The sequence below is a fragment of the Triturus cristatus genome, chromosome 4_1 (assembly GCF_964204655.1).
Source record: "Triturus cristatus chromosome 4_1, aTriCri1.1, whole genome shotgun sequence".
In the NCBI taxonomy this organism is placed as follows: Eukaryota; Metazoa; Chordata; class Amphibia; order Caudata; family Salamandridae; genus Triturus; species Triturus cristatus.
Window position 1 is genome coordinate 205,857,864 of NC_140585.1, and position 23,894 is coordinate 205,881,757.

Consider the following 23,894-nt stretch of genomic DNA (forward strand, 5'->3'; position numbering starts at 1 on the left):
GACCCCAGAGCAGCGAAACACTGCCTGGCACACCGTTGCCCATCGCTGCTGACGCTCCCGGAGCCCGTACCTGGACCTAGGCCTGCCGAATGCTGCCAGTGTTAAGGGAAGGTGGCGCCGTACAAAAATGACAAGTGCGGCCAACTCCACTTCACTAAATAAGGCCCGTGTCTCCACCCCGTGTGGGCGCCGCTGTCAGCAGGGCAGGCCGTCGCGGCTGCGAGCAGCCTTGTCATTTGACTTGCCTACACCCTTGGGACTCAGGGGGCGGAAAAGAAAAAGGAGGAATTCGAAAAGTAGGTAAAATAAATGAAAAAAGCAAGTTATAGAAAAAGAGTGAAAAAGTAGCAAAAAAAGTCACAAACAGTAGGAAAAAAAGTCAAAATATAGAATCAGGAAAATAGAGAAATAGATAATAAATAAAAAAGATTTTAAAAAAGTGTACAGAAACAAAGGATTGCAAAGATAAAGGGAGGATAGAAAAGCAGGCCCAGAACCATAGCAATAGAGTGAAAAACAAAATGGCCGCACCCATTTCCCCGGGAGCATGCAAAAAGCGTCGCTAACACGTAATACGCGTTCGCGAAGAGGGAATACTCATCACAAACAGGCAGGAGCACGCAATACCCAACCCGGAACAAGAAATAAGAATTGCGAGAGGGCGGGACAAGTGAAAAACAAGATGGCTGCATCCGTTTGCGACTGCATTAGCAAGTTAGCGATATATTTCCCTGCGAGCACGCAAAAATACATCGCGAACGGGCGGGACAAGCAATTCCACGTCTTCGCGAAAGTTCCGCGTGCTCGCAGAGATTTTTTACATTTTTGCTATAATTTGCGTAGCGCGACTACGCAAATTCCGCCCACCCCTAGTCTCCGGATCCTATTTGAAATAGAAGTCCCTCAGCATTTAGTGAATAGATGAAACTCAGCTGGTTGCAGGATCTTGTCTCTAGTATGTATCTAGCAGAATGTGCTCAATCTACAGACAATAGCATATCAGGGTGTACATGAGTGTGTTAAGAAAGAGAGAGGATCAAGGAAGGTTAGTGGGATGGGTAGGAGAAAAGCAAGTCCCTGTGTTGGAAATGGGAAGCGTGGTGCAGAGCGGGTGGGCCAAACTCCGGAGGAAATGTGCAAAGCATCCACGCAGTACACACAGGCGACACACAGGGCACACTCCAAAAAGAGACGCTACACAGGATTGTGTAAGAATAACTTTTGTATTGTAGAACACAGGGTAAATTCCAGTAATCTCTATACCGCGCCAACCGGCGCCAGGTCAATATTTACAGGGGATAGTATATACATGACAGGGCCAATCGGGCCCCTGCCAGAACCATTGTGACATACAAGACACTAAAGATAAGTCCATCAGCCTCAATCCTGCAACAAAAACATCCTGGCATCAGACCTAAAAGGAAAAACAAGCTTACAGGCCAGGAGGCCTCACCTTAGGCATAATGACGTCGACAGGCCTTGGGGGAAAATATCGTCATTATCATAGAACATTAGGCCTAAACAGGTTAACCTTGGCCACATCACCATACAACCTAAAGCATTATCTGCAGGCACAATCCTGTGGGCATAAATCACATTAGATTCGGCATAACATTAGCAGTAGGCACATTGGCATTAGCCTAATCACATTAGAATGGGGCATACACATAGTAGCATTTGGCATCTTGCTAGCCCAGGAACATTAGCTTAGGCCTGGCAGCCGCATAGCAACCCTGAGGGGAAAACGCTGGGTAACATTATGGGCATACTGACATTATCCGGAGGACCCTCAGCAGACCCAACCCCTTCGTAGTGCCCTCCTTGCTATTCAAAAAATGTGCCCCAAGTTGCTACTGCTCACTGTCCGTCGGGGCAGTGGCGCAAAATAGTCAGTTCCAAGGCACGTTGGAGTCCCCTCCCTGGGACCCTGGTAGTCAACAAGGAATGATGTGGCCCACGAAAATAATGGCCCAGCACCGGGGGTGGGCACCGGCTGTGCCCCGACACACCCCCCAACCACAGGACATAAGAGCCCCACTCACCGGGCTCCTCTCGCGGTCTCCGCTCCTTGGGCCACAGTCAGGTCCCTCTGGCCGCAGCTCCGACGACCTGCACAGGGACACGGCAAACCCACACAGGACTCTTCTCTCCCCTGCTGGGGAGGCTTCCACGGCCCTCCGGGGATGTGGCGGAAATCCCAGGTGGCAGGGGCAGGCGCTGACAATGCGCCTCGGGCCCTCCCTTCCGCCTCACTCCTGGGCAGCTGCACTTGCGGGGCTCTCTTCACCGCGCGAGAGCCCTGCCCACAATGACACCGTTCGGGACTTCACCCGGCCCCCCTCCAGGGACCCGGGTCTTCTCTGGGCAGATGCGCGGGGCTCCCCTCACTGCATGGGAGCCCTTCGGGAGTGCTGACGTCCTCCGGCCACCATCCAGTGTGGGGTAGGCTCCCACCTGGATTCTTCTTCCGGTCGGCTTCCTGCTGCAGGGCAGGAATTCCCCTCGGGCACTCCTCCCAGCGCCAATCACAGCGCGGCTCCCCTCACGTCACGGGAAAGCCTGCGCTGCGGCAGTTTCACTTTCGCGCACAGAGGGGTAGGCTCCCTCCTAAGTATCAAACAATGTCAGAGGCGCCAAAACCGCGGGGTGGGCTCCTGCGGGTTCCCAAATAAGCAGGGACGCCATCTTCTTCTTACGGGATCAATGCGGGGTAGGCTCCCATTTTTAAATAAAGCGCCGATATGGGGTAGGCTACCGTTGAATCAGCATAAAAACCACGGGGTGGGCTCCCGCTGGTTTGAATAAGCCTGGAATCGCCACAATGCGGGGCCGGGATATATATATATAGCGCTCACCAGGCGCTAGATAGCAGAGGGGTGCAAGAATAAAGTCGATAGCGCTCCTCTTCTGGGAAACAGAAAATAGTGGCCACGAGGCTCTGGAGGGCAGGTAGGGCAGTGAATCCAAATATAGCTCCCTCCGATACAGCGCTGCAGGTGTCAGCTCCTCACTTCTGGGGTAGCAAGACCGGCGCTCCTCTTCTCCAGGCGTTAGCCAGCAGGCAGGGCCCAGTCATAGCGCTGGGTAGCAGAGCAGCAGGCACTACTGGGCAAGGTCAGTAGTCAGTGGGCACTCATCAGAACAGGGCTGAAAGTCCGGTGAACCATCATCCTCTGTAACGTGGCACTCCTCCTGATACAGCAGCCTTCACTCCAGCAGCGGGGCTGTCCCTAGCCCTGTGGACAGCAGAGGGGTTACTGTTGGGCACAGGGGCCAGCACACAGACCAAGGTGGCGGTACCTCCTGGCAGCAGGTCCCCTCTCTCTCAGGTCCACGCTCTGACTGAGCACATGGCAGCCCAGCTCCACCTACCAGACAGTGCCAGAAGCTTCTAGAAGCATCTGTGGAAAACTGGTTCTAACTGGCACATTGGGAGGTGTCCAGCAACCTGGGTGCCAGGCTTCCATCCAAAAGCTGGGGTTGCTGGGAAATAACAACTGGACTGGTAACCCAGCTCAGTCAGGCGGCACAACCACACAGCCATGGCATCCATTTTAAAAGTAGCATGTTTAAATATGGAAACTCAGTCTGCGTACACCATTGCACAGAATTCAACATTTGCATTTAACATGCATTCACATAACATGTGGTTTCCCATAAAAAGCGAAAAAATTCAAGGAAGAGGGCCAAGTCCAACACCCTGCCAGTCTCCTTCACAATTAGAGACTAAACATCAGTACTTCAATGAGGTCCCTCAACCGTAGGTTCAGGAAATCCTCAATCAAAGTATTAGTTCAAGGATTTGAAGTCGAGGAGAAAAATGAAAACAACAAAACCAATTAAGAACTGAGAGGAGAGGAAAACAAAGGAAGAAGCTCATAAATACTCTTAATGGAAGACATGTTTCCACAATTGGAGATAAAACACCTTGTTTTGAGTTTAGAGTTCAGTGGAGCAGAACATATTATTTGACATCAGTGCACGCATAGGACTTTAGATGGGACAACAACACATTTTTGGCAGATGCTCTGAGTCCGCTCACCTCTTTATAAGACCCTAAGTTCCGTCATGTGATGTGCCCTACTATTGTTTAAACAAAGGCTCTGGCTTAGTTCTACAATGTTTGACCTTACCCCATGGATGCCAAAACTTGGTTCAATCAGTTCACCAACACATGAGGGTGATGGTCCAGTCAAAACCCTACTCAACATACTGATTGATGTAGCATCTGTGCTTTATGGGTTACTAACGTTCCTTATGAAAAAGGGTCATGTACGCGGTAGTAATTCAAACCCAATTTCATTCTGTAGAATATCACAAAAAAGTATTGTACTAAATAAAGATATTTTCTGCTTAAAAGTGTTTATTTCACCAGTATCATCTGTTGCTCAGCACATGAGTAAAAAGCACACTAAATATTTTTGAAATAGCATTAACGCATGTCACTAACAATGAGAATGGTATAAACATTTCTAATATGGTTGGAATGTCATTTGGCAATCTAACCCCCAAAGACTACTTCTATGCTCTATACTATGAGAGCATAGAGTAACTTAATTTGCATCAAGAATTTATTTGGATTCAGGCCACCACATTCGTGTTTACAGCAAGAGAAAGGTCTAATTATCAGAAGACCAAGAGAATGTTTACTCCAAAGGAAAACACACATCAGCTGGTGTCAGTTCCTCCCAAAATTTGCTTGCTATCAGCTCTCAGCATAGGAACAGATGCTGTGGCAGTACAGCGGTCTGGCAGTCTCTGTCAGGATCTTTGAGAGGATCGCATGTGATAATCTGGAATTAATACCTCTCTGCCTCAGTGGCCACATCATGGATATTTCACAGTATTGGCCACCGACCTTTACCTTACATGAGTAATTCCCATTAAAATCTAGACATAACCAGTATGCATCAATATGGTAGTCTGAAGACAAACCAGTTTAAACTAATACGACAAGAGGACATAAATTCGGACTACACTGTTTATGTTATATTTCACATCTCCCATTACCCCGAAAAGCAAACTTTAAAAACAAATTGGTACAATAAACAAATACTGTAGCTATCTGCACTCACCTTAAAATAGGGTGGGTTAAATGTACCTGCTCTTGTTCATAATTAAACTGAAAGAATCACTCGTAAGTGGGCGCAGTTAAGTCCTATTAGAGCCCTGAATGTCCCACGGTATTGCTACCATTGCTGTTTGCAGATCTTTTGGGAATGATTGCCCAGCTACCGGAAACAACTAAAAAAGACAGTGCTGCAGAAGGTATTACTGGAACGAAGGGACCAAAGGCTAGGGTCATGCAGTCGACTTCAGTAGACTTAGACGAAGTGCATATCCTGCACACACGTATAGAGTCTACTGTCTGTCCCTTTAATATATCTGCAAACGCATTTTCTGATCACTCGTAAGGCCAGTCAGTGGGTTACAAATAGCCCCTGCAGCATTTGGCAGTGTGTGGGGCCTTGAGCTCCAAGGGGCCCCCTCCTGCACTGTGCATGGGTGGCAGCTGAGTGCTCCTGACTGGGTCCAGAGCATGGGGATTCCTCCTCCATGTACTTCGCAGGAGGGCCCCCTCTAGTTATGTTCTTTTTTAAAAATGTATTTATATATTTATATAGCAGAACTAATACCCAGAGGCGTCTAGGTGCTTAACGTCCAACCTCCTGCCAGGCATGAGAAATGAAGACTGAATTTATAATGGGAAAAGGAATAGAAGCAAGTTGCCGTAACTAGGCCCTAAAAAGACAAGTCTTCATTCCATTCCTGAAAGATATCAGGTCTGGTGAGTTTTTCAGTGAGAGTGGCAATTGATTCCACAATCTGGTAGTAATGTATAGGAAACTTTTGCCACCCCAGTTGGAAAGTTGTCCATTGGGAACTTCCACCAGCAGGTGTGAAGAGGACCGCAGCATTCTGGAAGGTGTGTACCAGCAAAAGTGGTCAATCAGATATGCAGAGCCCTGGTTGTGCAGAGCCCTAAAGGCAATGCAGTGTGCCTTAAACTTGATCCTTTTTTCCACCCGGAGCCAGTGTAGAGAATTAAGGGCCCCCTTGGCAGAAGCATATTTTGGTAGTTTAAGGAGCAGACCGGCGGCTGAATTCTGTAGGACTTGCAGTTTGACAAGGAGGGTTTTGTTAATTCCGATCAGAAGTTCATTGCAGCAGTCCAGCCTTGATAGAACTAATGCCGAAACCACTGTTTCCTGTAGGTCAGGTGGTATAAAGGGGAAGATTTTCCTCAGAATCTTTAAGGTGTAGCCGATAGCTGAGGGTTTTGCATTCACATGGTGGGGGAATGAGAGGGTGGTGTCAAAGATGACTCCCAGTTTCCTTGCCTTGGGGACTGGAATGGGAAGTTCGATAGGTCACCAGTCCGAGGACCAAAGGGAAACATCTCTGCCAAAAAGAAGAACCTCTGTCTTATTGGAGTTCAACTTGAGACAGTTCTCTGACATCCATCTACTCACCTGTCTTATACAAGAATGAAAGTTATGAATAGTGTTGCGGGAATCCTCTGAGATGGATACTATGATCTGGGTGTCATCGGCTTATAACACCATGGCATATCCAAAGGATTTGATGAGCCTGGCCAGGGTAACCACAAACAGATTAAAAAGAGTCAGACTAAAGGACGAGCCCTGTGGGACCCCACACGGAAGATTAAAACTCTGAGAGCTAAGGCCATCCATCTCCACAAATTGTTCCTGGTTGGAGAGGAAGGACATGCCACTGAGTAAGACCATACAAAACGAGGTGCTGCTCTCAGGCTCAGTTAAACACTAAAATCTAGCAACAAGACACTTTTTAGAGGTAGCAGTTGAAAAAGGAAGAGAATAGCAATGATGGAGAGCCTCAAGACCATCAAGAACATCAATTGCATAGGCCAAAATGATGTGTCTGCCCAATCAGGGGAAAGAAATCTTGGACCATGGAGAAACTCCTGAGACATTATTTCATTATGAAGGTCCCAGAATTACATAAAGAACAGAAGCCACTCAACATCCAGTAAAAAGGTAAAACTTAGCTGGGTGTAGGTGCTGGGCATAGGTGTGTCTATTGTTTTACCTCAGGAGCTCCTGGACAATCGACAGACAGTGGCATGCTGGGGTGTGGGCATAGCAATCAATCTCCCTTGCTGAAAGTTACCTAAACAATAGGCTACTCAAATGAGCTGGTAAGCACAACAACCTTAAACATCAGTCCCTGATGGATTGCTAAACACTTCACCCATTATGAAAGACCTGGGACCACGACCAGTTAACAAACACATTTGTGATTGATGTCTTCCTGTCATATCTCCTCTATATCCTGTGTTTAAAAATGTTCTTTTTACTTTGAGTCCTACTAAAGCTAGGAAAGTCAACATGTTACCACCGGACAACAGATAGCAACCTGCATAGAACTGTGTAGAACAAAATATTACAAGCTAAGTTGAGTGTAATTCCAGCATGGAATTGGAGTTCACTCAAACATGAGTGGGCTGTAGTTCCTACACCTGAACATACTGAGCATGAAAACTACTGGGTGGAGGGACTTTTTCTGGCCCCTGTGCAAGCCCCTTCCAAGGTACACAGGGAGCATTTAATGAATGATTCCATCTGCCAAATAATGTCCAATGCTTCCCTCTTCCACCTGCTGTTCCTCTCTCTCCAAACCGCACGCTACAGCAGCCACTAGCTCACATTTATCATCTGCTCAGAGTAGGATGTTAATGAAAGTATTAAGCCTTACCGAAAAGTGAATACCATGTGGAATTTTACCCAATAAAACCATGTGCACATAGTTATTACTGAAATACCTACACAATAAAGGTACAGACCGAATTACACACAGGCAGGTACGGTGCTATGCCCACATCCTGACATGCCACTGACTGATGATTGTCCACATTCTCCTGGGGTTGTCCCCCTTTCTTTAGAGATTACCTTGCAATTGCACAGTACTGGTGGTGGGTTATTTTTGCAGAGCAATCCTTCCACCAATAACATCCATCATTACTAAGGGATTTTCTTCAGACACTCATCTCTTCAATGGTTGAGTTTAATGTTCAAAACTAGGCACTCGGAGACATCTTAATATGTATAGTTTCTTCAAATGCTTTGCTTGTGAGTATTCAAGTACACTCCATTGCACTGATTAAGCTTAAAAAAATTAAACAACTTATCACTGAGATGTGGTGAGGAAAATACAAATATGGAAGGATTTTCCTGAGGATAAAAAGCTGGCATAAGCAACTCCTAGCAACAGAGTTTACTTGAATTACAAGAGCAAGTGAAAAACTGTAATATCTCCAAGATTACAAACCTGTTTAACAGTAATGAGACAGAAGGCCAAAGCAGAAGGCCAGTATGCATATGAGCAACTTCCCTATAGTTAAATAAAAATCTGGCTGGCAAAATCACATGAGAATCAGGCTTCAAGAGCACTCTGGGCCCTGTCTTTAGTTGCTGCCTGACCCCTTGTATCTCATGGTAGGAGTATGGAATGCTCCATCATGTAGTTTTGACGTGGTTTCTGAGCACCCATAAAACATCCTTGTAAATCCAGGTCATCAGATAAAAGGTACAAGTGCTGTTTTATCTAGCATAGTGTTGAGTTTTTTAGCCAATCAAGGCAAACCTTCCCAGCTCTGTAAGTAGTTACTACCCCTGAATATTCACTCTGCCAATCTCTCATGTCAGGACTATGTGCTATAATCCCACGATGTTACCCTGGAATCTGTCTTGACATTTGTTAGTGTCCAGCGGCCATATTAATCCTCCCCTCAATTGGGGTCTGATGAGTTATGTGTACTCTTCCGCAGCATATTATCAATAGTGTGTTCATTTTATGGTGTTCTGGCAAACTATTGTGACTTCTGCAGCGCTGTTCAGCATTGTCAATTCCCACTCCCCGTTCAGAAGCAGAATCCTCAAAGAGACATGGCAGATTTTTAGTCTGGCTACCTTGTCCTTTTTAAATTAAGGTTTCGATATCTTAGGTGTATCCTCTTGCTTCATTATATATTCAGGTGAGCATTGTGATTTTTTTCTTTGTTTGACATGCTCTTCTGTTCTCCTCTCTGACCATCCTCCTCTCTCCAATCATCTGTCTAGTGTATACTGAAAGGAACGAGAGGAATGTATATCGGTATCCTGGTGCCTATCAGGTGGTTTAACTTTATCACGGTTACGTAAGTTGTAACATTTTTCAGTAGATTCCTGTGTGGGAGACCCACCCTGTGATTTTGTTTTTTCTTTATTTTTATCATTGTTCCACTTCCTCTTTGTGGAAGAGTCGAGTGCTTGCTTAGAGTTATCCTTTAAGAATTACTTTTTACCTGTGCTTTCCCTGATATGACTCTCAAATTGTCTTTACCCAGCGTAGCATAGGTCTCTGACTGATGATTGTTGCTTTACTTTAAAAAATAAATAACACATTACATATATCACATTTATAGTCACAACTAAAACAATTATCTAACTTCACCCCTAGGGGAAGTTTCCAGCATACATTTGAATATTTAACATAATATAAAACAATTCCATATAGCTCCTGAAGAGTATCACATTTGTAATCACAGTTCAATGTGCAATTACCATCTTTCACCCCTGGGGGTGCTAACAAACAGAAAAATCTCTGTTAAACCACTTCAGACCGCAAGAACTGAAGCCATAGTCTCTGCCCCTAGAGAGCGCAGTACTCTCTACTATAAAGCAAAAGCTCTAGCCTTGGGAGGGTTTGCAAATTCACCAAAACCCTTGAGGGGTTTCCTTATTTGTTGAAAAGTGGTTTATTAGTTTTGGCAAATAGGCATCTAGCACTGGCAATAGGGCCACTATTACAGTCTAGGGCTCAGCACAGGTCTCAATAAATTAATCACATGCTCTACCCTGGTTATCTTGGGTGTGAGCAGGCAGGATTAACTTAGGCCTAATTTAGGAGACAGGTATATAAAGCATTTAAAACAACCAATTCAGTAACTAATTAAAGACACAACACACAATAGAAATCCAACACCAATTTATAAGAATAGGAAATATTTAAAGATTTACACTATATAGCACTTAGGAACCTTAGCGCCCCTCTGGAACATCTGGTCGTGCTTGACAGGGACAATGTTAATGTTTCAGGCCAACTGCGATGGATCCCTGCTCAGATACCCCTCACAGTAGGCCTCAGTCAAAAATTAACTTTTGGACTTAGAAACTTTTCTGGATCCCTCGATGCTCTTCACCAGTCCGAATTCGGTGAGGGATCACTGGCTTGCTCTTCAGGGAGCTGAACCTGCAAAGCTTTTCAGCAGGAGGAGCCAGTAGTTCAGGCCCTCTTGCGGTTTAAGGTGGCTGGCTTGGCTCTCGCAGTTGAGTCGGTTACCTTATGGAGCAATGTTTCCAAAGTTGCTCCAAACTTCTCCAAACTTCTCCCTGAAGTTCCTCTTAAGGGTCCAAAATGTCCAAAACCCAACCAAGGGTCTGGAATATCCAAGATGGTCCTTGAAATGTTGGGACCACAATTCCCACAAGGCACCGATACAAACCACTTACATATCCACTGGACGCACTCATGGTGCTGATGTTAACCTGTAGCTTGAAGGGAGTCTACTCTTTAATCCTTTTGAAGCAAAATACAACCACTGGTTTGTAATTCCAGAAAATGCAGCAGGTGCATTCTGTCAGTCAGAATGCAGGGCTTGATGGTGTAAGTCAGGTTTCAAGCTCAGCAAACCTTTTTCTTCTTTTAGTTTCAAGCTGAAGATCTGAGAGGCTCTGCTCCTCTCACATATTTATTCAGTGTAAGCTGGGGTCAAGCAGGAGAGCACTCCCTTCCAAGGAGTTGAAGGGCAACAAACCAGAGCATGACCACTTCCACTAAAGTGTGGCATAATCTCCTCCCAGAAAGCACTATTTTTCTAAAATTCAATATGGCAGAAATCTCAGCAGATGAGCAAGAACTAGTTAAATCAGCCTCCAGTATGAATCATTTCCATACGTCCCTCTACCATCTGCAAATGCCTGCATTAAGGCCGCCCTCTGTCTGGGTCAGAGGGGTTGGTGGTTAGATGAAACTGGCATTCCCTGACCCTCCTATCTCCCTTTGAAGCTTCATGCTTTATGACCCCTTCTTCCTGCTCGGTCATTCCGGTGTAGTAGAGCTTTCTCCGCCAGTTGACTTTTCCCTGGGTGAGCCATGTATCACTTCATCAAAGCAGCCTAGCTAATCCGGTTAACTTCGACCAATCAGGGCAGTGGGCAGGAAGGCTGAATTGTGGCTTACAGACAAGAGAGTATTATAACTGCTTTTCTGTATACTTTAGAATAAATTCAACCATGGCATATTGTTGGATGTATCAATACAATTCTCCTAAGTCCTTCAATTATACGTTTTATTTAATTCCTAGCAGTAGAAAGGTGTTCAGAAACTATTGCAATGTTATCACCAGGGCATATAAAGCATCTTTTATAAATGGCCTTCTAATAATTACATGGGGCACCTAGGGAGACTTTAGGGGTCCTAAATAGGCAAACATAGTGTAGATCCTCACTCAACTGTGCTACTATCACCTAAGTCAATTTTGAGAGGCACTTTACTGCAATGGGGAAAATGAAAATGTGCAATTTCTCTTTCCCCTAGGCACATAAATTATCTGTTATAAGAGCCCACCAAATAAGTACGTAGCCCCTCACCTCAGTGACACCTGGGGGAGACCCTGGGAGTATCTATTTTGCCAAATTATTCTAGATTATCACATTGTAACTCGAGCCTGGGTGCAATTTATTTTTATAAGCAGTGCTGCAACACCGGGCTGCTTTAAAATGACCTCTGGCTCTCAGCAGTGCACACATACAAGTGCAACAAAGGCTGATGGTCTCTAAACTGCCTTGCCCTAGAATAAACTATGGACTTAAAGGTAGTTTTAATCCCCATGCCCTATTATCCACTAGGGACGTATAGGGTAGGTCATGTCAGTCATAGGTGTACCCTAACACATAGTATACCCTAAAGTATGTTCATGTTTTCACCTGTATTTTCAACATAGCACTGGCCCTGGGCCTGCCCAGCAAAATCCAAGGCACTCTCAGAGTCAGAAAAGAAGCATCCAGGGGTCTCAAATGGGGCAAAAAGTGGGGGGACACTGCAAAGAGGTCCTGATTTCTAATGCTCTTGAAGTGCCTCCTAATTTAAGGAGGGGACTTTTGATTACCTTTTGATGGGGAGCTGCACTGTTCTTGTATCTACCCCGCACCGGCTGACCCTTTTACTGGTGAACCGACTCTCTTGGGTCCACCACAAAGCCAAAACAAGGGTTATTTAGTGAAAATGCAGGCCAGACCCAGCAAGGCATTATGCGGCGCTCCTTGCGCTTTCCTTTGAATTTTCGATCAGCCGTTCTCCTGCTGTGCCAGCGGGAGCTACATCAGTTTCCTCTTTTTATTTTTATTCAGCCTTGTGCCATGTGTCTTTTTCTTGGGGTTCTCTGTCCCACCAGGGCACCCTGTGTGCATAAACTTGGTTGAAGGGAAGCCTGGGAAGCCCACCTCCAGCTGTCATCACCGACTCCCGAAGCAAACAGCACTCTGGCCTGAGCACTCCTGCGGGCAGATGTGCACTCAAGGTCTGGCCTTACCACTCCCACCAGACATGGTACTGGGAGTGGGAAAGGCAGGACATGTGGGGAGTCCAGCAGCACTCCCCCCAACCTCCTCATAGTATTGGGACCCAGGCCATTGCAGGGAGCACAAAAGCGCTCCCTCACCAGACTCTTAAGCCGGGGCCCCTTCAGAACATCATGGGGGTGCAACAGTGCTACTACACTTTACCCTTCGTCATACGAGGACCGAACCCAATCCCCATTTCGGTGGGTAGTGAGAAGGCACTCTCGTTAATTCCTCCTCCTCATAGGGAAAGTACAACAGCGTTTACTCACATTTTTCCTGTTTTGGGGGCAACCTCCGTGCTGCAGCCCACCCCGGAGGCAATTTGAAAAATAGCAGAGAAGACCCACGCGCTTTGTTGCTGTTGCTGCTAAAGGTCAAAGGTTTCCAAAACCTTAAACAGCCAGAACCCGAGCCCCCTAGGGGCAATTTTGATGGTCGATGGCTCATTCTGCTCCTGGTGGCAAGCCCTAGCTGCCCATACCACTTTCATCAGCCCTTCTGGCCTATAAGGGTGACAAACTGTGCAGGGAGCTGGTTTCACTGGCTCCCTGTACCAGTCTTGCACTTGGTCTTCCTCTGGACTTCACTCCTTCCAGCGCAGAAGCCCAGTCTTTTCCCCAACTGTTCCTCAGGTTGTGTAAGGGGACCAGCAACTCTAGTCCTGGAGGAAGTACCCCACTGTTCCTGGGATCAATTAGAGGCATGGTCCTTAGTCCAGATGGCAGTCAGGGGGTCCTTCCTTCCAATTGTCCATGGTGTTAGCCTCCAGTCCAGGGGCTTATTTACAAGCCCTTTGCACCTCCGGAATGTCACTTTTCCCCATATTAAATGTTATGCTCCAGCGGCACAAGAGGCTTGTAAATAAGCCCCCCAGTGCTCAGCAGAACACCACATCCAAGAAAAAGCTCTCCTCCTGCGCAAGACCTTTTAAGTGGGGGTGAGGTTCCAGCAGAGATGTATCTCTGGCACATTGTGTTGGGCCACATCTCCCCTCTGCACTGTCCCAACCTTCCTGAACAGCCTTCTGGGACACCCAAAAATGGTGTCACTCAGGAGCCACTTGCCACATGTGCTCTAGGGTCCACCCTTCACTGATATCACTGCTATGACCTGAATCAGAAAAAACTACTCAGGAGACCTCCTGCAGGTTTTGACTCCAGTGTCTGGGCACCCTGCCTGTGGGCTTGGGCCAGCCCTCTTCCTGGCAATAGATTACAGCTTACTGATTGATGCTGAGCAATCCACCACACTCATTCCTTCTGAGGAATGGGAGGCCTTTGTTCCTGCCGCTGGACAAAAAAGTTATAACAAAGGCCAGAATGATGACAACAGGCCTAGGCTCTGATCCTGAGCTGAGTCAGAGAAATATGACATTCCTGGATGACCCACAAACTGTACAGAAATTCTTTTGGACTTTACCAAATTGTTCTTTTTACACAGGTTACAGTGTACATTGGTGCAAGTCTGGAGTTTGTAGACCAAAGAGAATTTGAGCTGCACCCTAAGGCAGCCTTCCCATAGCAGTATATGGAGTGTCACTACAGTAAAGATAGTAAAGCACACTGACTTTACCTACATGTGTACACACACATTATAAAGCCTATTCCTGGTTACCACCCAACCCTGCATAGTCCTTTCTGCACCAGGATAAGAGTGCACAGTTCCTGGGCTGCGCACAACAGGAGTCTTCCACACGTAGCCATTACATGTAGACAAACAAGTGTGCACCATGTGTTCCACGTGCAGCCAGTCTAGTGTCCCTTACCCTTACTGCATTGCTGAGGCCTTACTTTAAAAGATGGACACTGGCGGGAAACATGTGCAGTCAATTCTACCACGAGTTTACCATGGGTGAGTCACAGGTTATGAGGCTCTCCCGCAGTAAATGCTCAAAAACCAGGTGATCAAAAAGCGAACAATTCCGGTGGATTAGATTGTCAGAGCCACCTTTTCACATCTAGAGGAGCTAGACATGAGAGTCCACTGGTCTCCTAAGGAGCATGGGTTACATATCAACTTGCTCAATTTACCTGGCCCTGACGGCCCCCCGTCCTCTCTTCAAGGTTGATCTGTCCAGGTCTTGACAGACAACAAGACAATGATTTTGTATGTGAACAGATAAGCAGCAAGAAGCAATGAGACGGTGTGCCTGGGCTCAAGTGCAAAAGATCTGTCTGGATACCAACCACCAGGAAGGTTCCTTGAACACAAGAGCAGATAATCCAAGTCTACCTCACCTTGCTGACTTCAAGAGGTGTCTCTACCTGGAGGTGGTAATGACCACTTTGTCCTCCCGTCATGCATCCAGCCGATCTTTTTACTATGGGAGAAAATGTGTATTTCTCACTGTTCTATGCCTTACAGTTTTGATTGCAGGGAGCCTTTGTGGATGTTTTTCAGCTGATTTGGAATTGTTCACTAAACTATGCATATCCCAAAGGGCCTCGACCCTAGAGTACTGAGGTAGCTTAGCCGTGTATGGTTCTCCAGGAATATTGAGAGTTTTTTTGTCTGCAAATCTTTCCAAACTTTCTCTGAGCTCCCCCTTTCATATGCCCTCAGAGTGGACCTCTCTCATCGTTAGGTGAGCATGTCCTACTTGCCAACTTTCAGAGTCTCCACTTTGAAGCCTGGAGATCAAGTGTGGGCATCAGAGCTTAATACATCCTGTCAATGTCATCCTTTTGGTGTATCAGCCCTAAATTACTTTGGTGTACTCCAGATGGTGTAACAATGGGCTTGGTATATGACTGAGTGCATTGATCCACTGAAAGTGTTTCTTCCTGATGTGCTGAGCTTTGCACTTTGGTTGCATCTGCAAGGTTATGCAGTGGGCACAGTTCAGGTCTATTTTGTGGCCTATGTTATTTGATTGCCAGACCAACCCTCTATGTTAATGCCTCTGATCATTATGATGTTTTGAATGGATTGTCATTCATGTTTTCTCCCTCCCATCCATTATGCCTCATTGGAACATTCACTTGGTCTTAACCTTATTGATGGTGGCTCTGATTGAGCATATGCATATTTGTGACCTGCACATCATTGATTTACATGTATTATGACCAGACCACCTTCAAGCCTTTCTTCACAGACAAGCTGGTTCTTCTGCAATGTAAGGCACCCTTATTTCTGAAGGCGGCTACCCCATTCTATGAGGGGCAGTCCTCAACTCTCTTCACATTTTTCCTCTGCACACCCCACCAAGGAAGAGAAGAGGCTCTATAAGCTGAGCTCTCATAGGGCAATCAGAAACTATGTCAGAAGGAGGAAGGATTTTGGATCCAATGAACAACTTTCTGTCAGATGTGTAGGCAACAAGGAGGGCACTTGTCTTGGTGAATTGTGTTCTGTATTAAAATGGGTTAAAACCCAACCAAAAAGGAACCAGCTGGCATCAGAGCTCATTCTACTACAGGTAAAACAACTTATTCGGCTTTGTCCAGGGGGATTCCTATGTCATTATTGCTTGGATTTGAAAGCACAAACAGATGGTCATTTAACTTGTTCCATCCAGCAGCACTTTCTGGTGTGACCATTCCTTCAGACACACCAAAGGTAACTACCCATTTTCAATGGACTCCAAGTTAGAAATGTGATGTGACACCAAGGTCCTGACTTGCTATAATTTTGTGTCCGGTTTGAATCACTTTTATGGAGCAGCTTTGACACAAAATATTTTTGACAAGTAACAAGCCTTGCACAGTTTATCAAATAGATAGTTAGGCAACCTAGTGCATGGGCACTGCATCGAATGACTTTGCGCAGGGAAGCTTTACATGGGGGGGAGGCGATAGGCATTCCCATGATTCACCCATTCATGTATTTTGATGCAAATCGACATTTGCAAAGACTTTCAAACCTGGGTTTGCACCAGAATTATGTGACTAACCGACAAAGGCATAACAAGGAGAAAGATCCTTTTTCTGCAGCTCAATAGAAGAGGAATATGCCTCTAAAGAATGTTTTTGTGCATGGAGGTATCCCTTCCTTCCCCAAACCATCCTGTCCGTAGCACAGGCACCCTTGCTTCATGGTGTTGGCGCTAGGGATCACACAGTGCTCCAGGGCAGTGAGAGAGGGGAACTGCTCTATATCTATAAATATGGGGCATTCTGCACTCTCATTTATACTCAACGTGGAGCATGAATTAATTGTGAATGTGCCCCTTGATAGTTATAAGATGCACACAAATGAATGATTACTATGACAAGACATGTTAAACACCATGGTAGGTGTAATACATCTAGTCTATCTGGCATTCAAACTAGGATGAGAGGCATTACACTCCCTAGGATTGAACTATTATGCCCTTGTTATATTATAGATAGTAAAGAAATGAATGACATGGATTTGTATTTTTGAGATATGTGTTTTCTAATCCTATGATCATAACATTTCTCAGATATTTAAGTATCTTGATCGGAGACCAAACACTTAACAACCAAAACTCAGGTTTGTTGAATTTAACATATGTCCAAGGTCTGCAGCACTATACAAAAGATGTATGGCCCAGTTTTATCAATATTTGATGCGGTACAATGCAGCAAGACAATTTACTGAACTATATTAAAGGGAGAAAGCAGGAAAGTGTCATATTTACCAACATATGGCACATTCTTGTTTTCTATCTGTACTGGAGCTCTGTGTGCTGCTTAGCACCAACGCACCAATGAAAAGAGAGTCATTTTTTCACATATACCTAGCAAAGAATATCATTTTAAAGTGCTTATTCATTACATGCCTTAGGTTTTTGCTCTTACCATATCTGTCCAAAGTCTACGGATGTAAGGGACGATATATTTTCTGAAAGAACAAGTACTCTGCTTGACAGATACTTTTTTTAAATAAAAATATCTAACCTGATATATACTCTACCTATACAAATAATATTGTCTTGTATCATCAGGGGCATATATGTCTTCTCATTATTGAACTGAGGCCATATCAGACGTACTGTCTCTCAAAAACTGAGCCATAACCAATTTTCCTTGATTTATGTACAAATTCTCTGGATTTTCGTCATAATTTGAAGTAAGAATACTTCGTCAATTTCTAGAATAAAGCTTTATTGTTTGTGTGTCATCAAGGGAACAACTTGAGACTTAGCTTTGCCTATTAGATAGTTTCATAATATATTGGAATCAAGTGGGCAGCAATTTAACTATCTGAGATAGGTGACCATTATACTTCTTCTATTTTAGGGACTAAGTTTGGCCGTATAGTATATGAGTAAATTTGACATAATGATATAGAACATATCAGATTACTTAAAACTAATATAACTTTATTTTTTAGATTTGGATTTGCTCCTCTACGTAGAATATCTGCTGATTTACTATATTTTTGGACGCTACAGTGACATTGATTTTCACACTGATTTTCGAGTAAGTGTCAACACTTTACCCTTATAAAACTCAGAATCTAGGCAACCTTTGTCTTTTTAAATCAGATATATGTGAAGGGCTTACACTGACTAATACTCTGCCTTTTGCTATTACTCTAATCGAGACCGATTGAGAAATAATCTCACTTTTTTCTGTTACTTTTTACACACGGGTGATAACTTTTTCTTAACTAAGAATAAATATTAAAAAGAACACATGGTAATTATTGCTTTTTTCCATGTCCTACTAGAGGTCAACCATTGTTAACTCGCATAATCCTGAAGATGGTCTTACAGATGACAGTTTAAAGACCGAAACGTTGACAATTGCACTTATTTTCTGTGCAGTGTTACCATAGGCTGTATTCTTCTGTATTATCCATTTGATCTGCCTTAGTCTAATCTGTAAAAAGTGTACACAATTGTTACTGTGAAGTACAAAAACATCTTTATTTCTCCACATCTTCCTGTTTCATTGTGTGTTTGATGAATCAGTACCCTTTATTATCATTGTTTATGATAAAATGTGTCTTTTAATATACACCCGTAGGTTTTGATATTTCCTGATATAATCTGATGTTTTCATATTTTATTAAAAAAACACAATTGTATATGAGTCGTTTGTACATGAACAGTCTAAAATATACATAAAGAAATTAATCTGCATGTAAGATATAAGAACTTGCATTAAGTAAAGAGCAAAAATCGTTTAAAAATTGGGGGGCATATCCGCAACAACCGGCGATAATTATCGCTAAGTGCACTTAGCGCTAGGATAATTATTGCCGGCTAGCGTGGATTTTTATCGCTGAGATAGCGTGCTATTAACAAGGCTTATCTCAAAAGCGATAAAAATCCTAGCGCTAACTGCCAAACGTGTGATTATCGCTGGAAACCCAGCGATAATCCCACGAAGTTTGGCGATAGCTTGCTGATAGGGCCTCACATACTTAGCCATGATATCCACCTTCCATAGGATATCATGGCTAAGTCAGTTTCAAAGCAGGCGTAAGGAAAGGAGCGATAAAAGAGGTTATCGCTACTTTTCCTGTCACTATGCTGCTTTGCGTGAGGCTTGATAATAGGAGAAATGTTGCTTAGCAACATTTCTCCCGTTATCCTGTGGAGGAACGCCGACTTTGCATCTCATTAGAGATGCAAAGATGGGTGTTAAGGAAAATGGAGATAAGGCAAGGTTTCACGTGATAGCGTGACCTTGCAGATAAGGTGATAAAATTATCGCCGCTTTTCATCCGAAAACGTACGCAAAAGCGGCGATAATTTTTTAACGCCCACTTGCTGATATGCCCCCTAGTATTTAAGCAAATCCCTTGTAGGCACACCTACCAGTTCATACCATATTGCCCAAGCCGTCAAGGGTTGATTGGGTTTCCCAATGTACTTAATGCATACCTAGCACCAATGCAGGCACCCTTGCACCATGGTGCAATCCTTAGAGGTGTTTCCTCTTAACGCAGCACAATTATAAAGGGGAAAAGTGAGGAGAAATACATATACTTATTCTTGTTGTGCCTCTATCAGGAAGGAATACAATTTTGACACATTCCCAGGTTTACTTGTCTTGGTAAAACTGGGAATAATCCATAATAAATGGGGGCTACGTTTTTTTATTTATTTTATATATTTCCAGAGTTTTATATAGCGCAAACTTGACAGGTATTTGAGCACTTTACACCAGCACCACTTGCGTTACACAAGGACACATTAATTTTTGTTAGGCACGGGGAGGTTAAGTGACTTGCCCAGAATCACAGGATGTTGAGTGTCATTGCCAAGACTCGAACCCTGTTCCCCAGATCGGAGGTCGACCGCCATAGCCGTTAGGCCACATCCTCTCCCAGTGTCGGGACACACACTCTCCGCCCATGTAATGCCTTCCCAGCACAAAGTAACGCAAAGCAGCATATTGCGCTGCCTTGCATTACTACAAATTTACCAGGCCATGCAGGGCCATGCAAGGTGAGTTTGCATAGCTTGCTAAATCTGATTTAAAGATGGCTTTGCCCATCTGTTTCTTTGCTTGACACAATGGCAACGCAATCCTTTGATGGTGGATCGCAGATATTCAAGTTTTTTGTGGAGTGAGGCATTGCACATAATGCAGAACTGATTAAACGTTATTCTGGCTTCTAATGACAATAAAGGTCTTTGAGAATTGTCGTGATGTGATGATAATGTTTGGTGCCAATTATACTTATGTGAGCAGTGTGTCAGTGCTTTGATGGGTATAAATGAGGAAGAATGAATGCCAGGCTGGGTAGTTGTTCTTTATGTACTTTGAATAGAGCCAATTTTTGTTCAGACTTTCTAAACCGTTTAGTCTGTTTGGAAGGGTTTGAGATTTCTAAACACAACTGATAAGACTTGTGGTTTAGAGGCTAGATAGTAAACATTAAAAGCCATAGATAGATGTCTGTTGCACTAATGCCAAGAAAGTTCACCTCATTTGTAACGAGTTTGAAAAGCCACTTTTTTTTTACTTTGGAGTAGATTTCACCTCAAACAGCACATATTCAGTGTTTTTCCTAGGTTCTATTTAAAGAAGTTAGCATACATCCAATCTTAGGGGCATATTATCAAGACAGGCGATAACTTTATCATGTGAAGGACATCTAACATGGGCTTCAATTGGAATTCCATGGAGCATATTATCAATCCCATTATCGCCGTTTTAGCGGCCGTTTTCTGCCACTAAAGCGGCGATAATTTTATCGCCTGTCTTGATAATATGCCCCCAAGTTCTTCCCTAACGAATTCTGTGGCATTCATACAGTGATAAATAGCCAGTCCTGCCTTTCACATCAGGGAGGTTTTATGAACAGTCACAACACAGGAGCCACGATTAAATGCTTTGCAACCTCACAGAAATCAAGAGTAATCTTAGATGCACAGATCCATAAGGTAAACCGTTGTTTACAATCAGTCAAGAACAAGCCAAAGCACATGCAGGTTTCCAGCGCCTGCAGGAGTCGGTGATTATTAATGGTGTGAAAGACATCAGCAGAATTACAAAACAGTTTGCCTAATAATGGACTAATTTTTTTAAGGCTCTTTTCACGTCATGATTTCTAAGACTGTAGATCATTGGATTTAACATAGGTATCACAACTGTGTAAAACAAGGACAGCACTTTATTCTGAGTCATTGAAGAGCCGGTTTGCGGTTGTAGATAAATGATGAAAATAGTTCCAAAGAACAAAGTCACAAGTGTAGAGTGAGAGGCACATGTTGAAAATGCCTTAAATCGTCCTTTCACAGATTGAATCCTTAGGATTGTAGAGATGATATAGCAGTAAGAGGTAGCAATTATTGCACATGATGCAATACCAACACAAGACGTAAACACAAAAATGACCACCTCATTAGTGGAGGTGTCTGTGCAGGACAGTTTCAGGAGTGGTGAGAAATCACAGAAAAAGTGATCAAGTACATTAGAGCTACAAAAATAAAGACTAAAGGTAAGGGTGGTTTCCCCTACTGCATTAAGTAGACTCCAAAGATATGGGCAAACTACAAGATGAACACAAGTTCTCGGATTCATTATAACTCGATAAAGTAATGGTTTACAAATAGCCACATACCGATCATATCCCATTACTCCCAACAGGATCATCTCAGAAATCCCACACACTGTGAAACAGAAGAGTTGAAAGGCACAAGCAGAATAAGCTATAGTCTTATCAACAGACAATAAGTTTACTAGCATATTAGGTGTAATTAATGTGGAATAAAAGAGATCAACACAGGAAAGATTACAGAGGAAAAAATACATGGGTGTGTGGAGTTTAGAATCAACCACTATCAATACACACATAACAGAATTACCCAGCAGGGTTAGAATATAAACCATGGTGAAGACAAAAAAGAGTAGCACTTGCAGCTCAGGATCATTGGCAATTCCCAAAAGGATGAATTCAGTCACTGAAGTGCGATTCAAACCTGTCATAACTTATTATATGTGATGTTGTGAAATTGAAAAATCTGTGCTGATTATCGATAGGAACGAAAAAATGCTACACTGCTAGTTTTTTCCTCATCCTTTTAAATTTCAAAAGTGAGAGCACGCACGTCCATCTGGATGAAAATCTTCCATAATAACAATCCAGATTGTGAACTGTAAAAAGAAACAGAAGAATATATTTAATTTTGAATTAGTTCTTTTGAAACAGAGAGCTGGCAATTTTATTAAATAGTCTGACATAATTTTGCATAGCAAACAATGTTCTGATTGGACTATTGAATCTGAAAATGGCACATTAATCATGACTTTTAATTAAATAAAGCATCTACATTAGAACAAAATGAAAATATTAAAACATCATGTAAGACCTTACAGCCTTATTGTAGCCTTCCTCACATGTTTTGCTTTCACCCCAACTGTTTTCTGAAATTTGATTTTCTTAGCATTAGGACTCAAATGAAGCTCTTCATCTTCAGTCTAAGTTCCCCCTTTTTCTTACCCACTGCCCACCACAAATGGCACCACATTAAAAGGCAAAGAATTTAATTTTGAGGACAACCCATAATACTCCTACCATTTATCCCAATGTTTTGGGAATTTCCTCAGACAACCCTGAGCATTATAGGTCAGTTCCACCTGTATGGCACACCAGTCCATATCAGCATGCCATTGCTTCAACTTCAGCAGGTCAGTTTGTTTCCAAGATTGTGCTGTGTCTCTTTTGACCACCAGAAACCTATCACCCCAGGATTCCCCAAGGTTGCCCATAATATCCAACATTGCCACCTTTGGACTCAGTTGGATTAAGGTGTCCAGAATAACTGAGAGGGTAGTGCTAATCCGGGATCAATAATGAGCAATCTGTGGGCTTTGTCAAAAAATTTGAAAGAAAACTGCTGTTGGGGATTGACAGCAGGCACATCTGGAGTCTGAAAAGATACCTTCTTAAACTAGTCTTTGGGAAGTTATGTAGGTTTGGTGTAGGTATTGCAATTGGAACAAACGTAGACGGGCTGGGATCACTAGCTCTCTAGGAGCCATATTTTTCACCACTCAACCTCCTCCAGCTCCCCAATCCACCCCTCCCATTTCTTTGAAATTGATTCCAGTGTTTCCGGCTATTGCCTGTAAGGGCCGAATAAAGTGGGTAGATACCCCTTTTGTCTAAGTTGCCCCATCAATAATCTGGCCTCTAAGGGGGTAGAATCCCATAACACCCAAGGGCGTGATGCATCTGTTGGTATTTATGAAATTGGGTATGAGGGAGAGTAAATTGGGTATGATGACTGGCTAAGGAGAACATGGTGGATATGTGCCACATGTCAGTCAATAGAGTGATCCCTATGAAGTCCCAACGGGGGAAACCCTCTAAATGTGCCTGCTGTCCCAACCAACAGTCCCTCCAAAGGGGAGTCTGTCCAGTCAGGCATCCACCCCAGCCTGTGCTGAGCTCCTCTCCCCATCAAAAAGATCACTCTTGTAACCCCTGGAAGAGTGAGGGGGAGTGGGTGGCCATATAGATAGTGCATCACACCATCGAGGCCAAGGATACATAGTTCAAGCTGGTAATCCGGGTCATTCCAGCCGCCCATTCACCTGTCATGTATAACGAATAGGTGGGATGCCAAGTTATGGAGGTAGATGTCCCCTGCTCCAACAACTCCTTTGTAAATAGAGCAGCAACATTTAATCTAGGTAATGCGACAGCCATGCCAAGGAAAGGATTAAAACATCACTGCCACTTGTTTGAGCCAAACATTGGACATGTGGAGTGGGAAGTTTTGTAGGATATACAGGAATCAGGGCAATTTCATCATTTTATCTACTTTTTGCAGCCTTTTTAGTCCAATAGAAATAGCTGTGTCCCACAATCCACACTCGA

General features: G+C 43.9%; 1 pseudogene; it reads right to left on the reverse strand.

The window, feature by feature from the left end:
- Positions 1-20,974: 20,974 nt before the first annotated feature.
- Positions 20,975-21,997, reverse strand: LOC146854056 (olfactory receptor 5AR1-like; annotated as a pseudogene).
- Between the last annotated feature and the right edge of the window lie 1,897 nt (positions 21,998-23,894).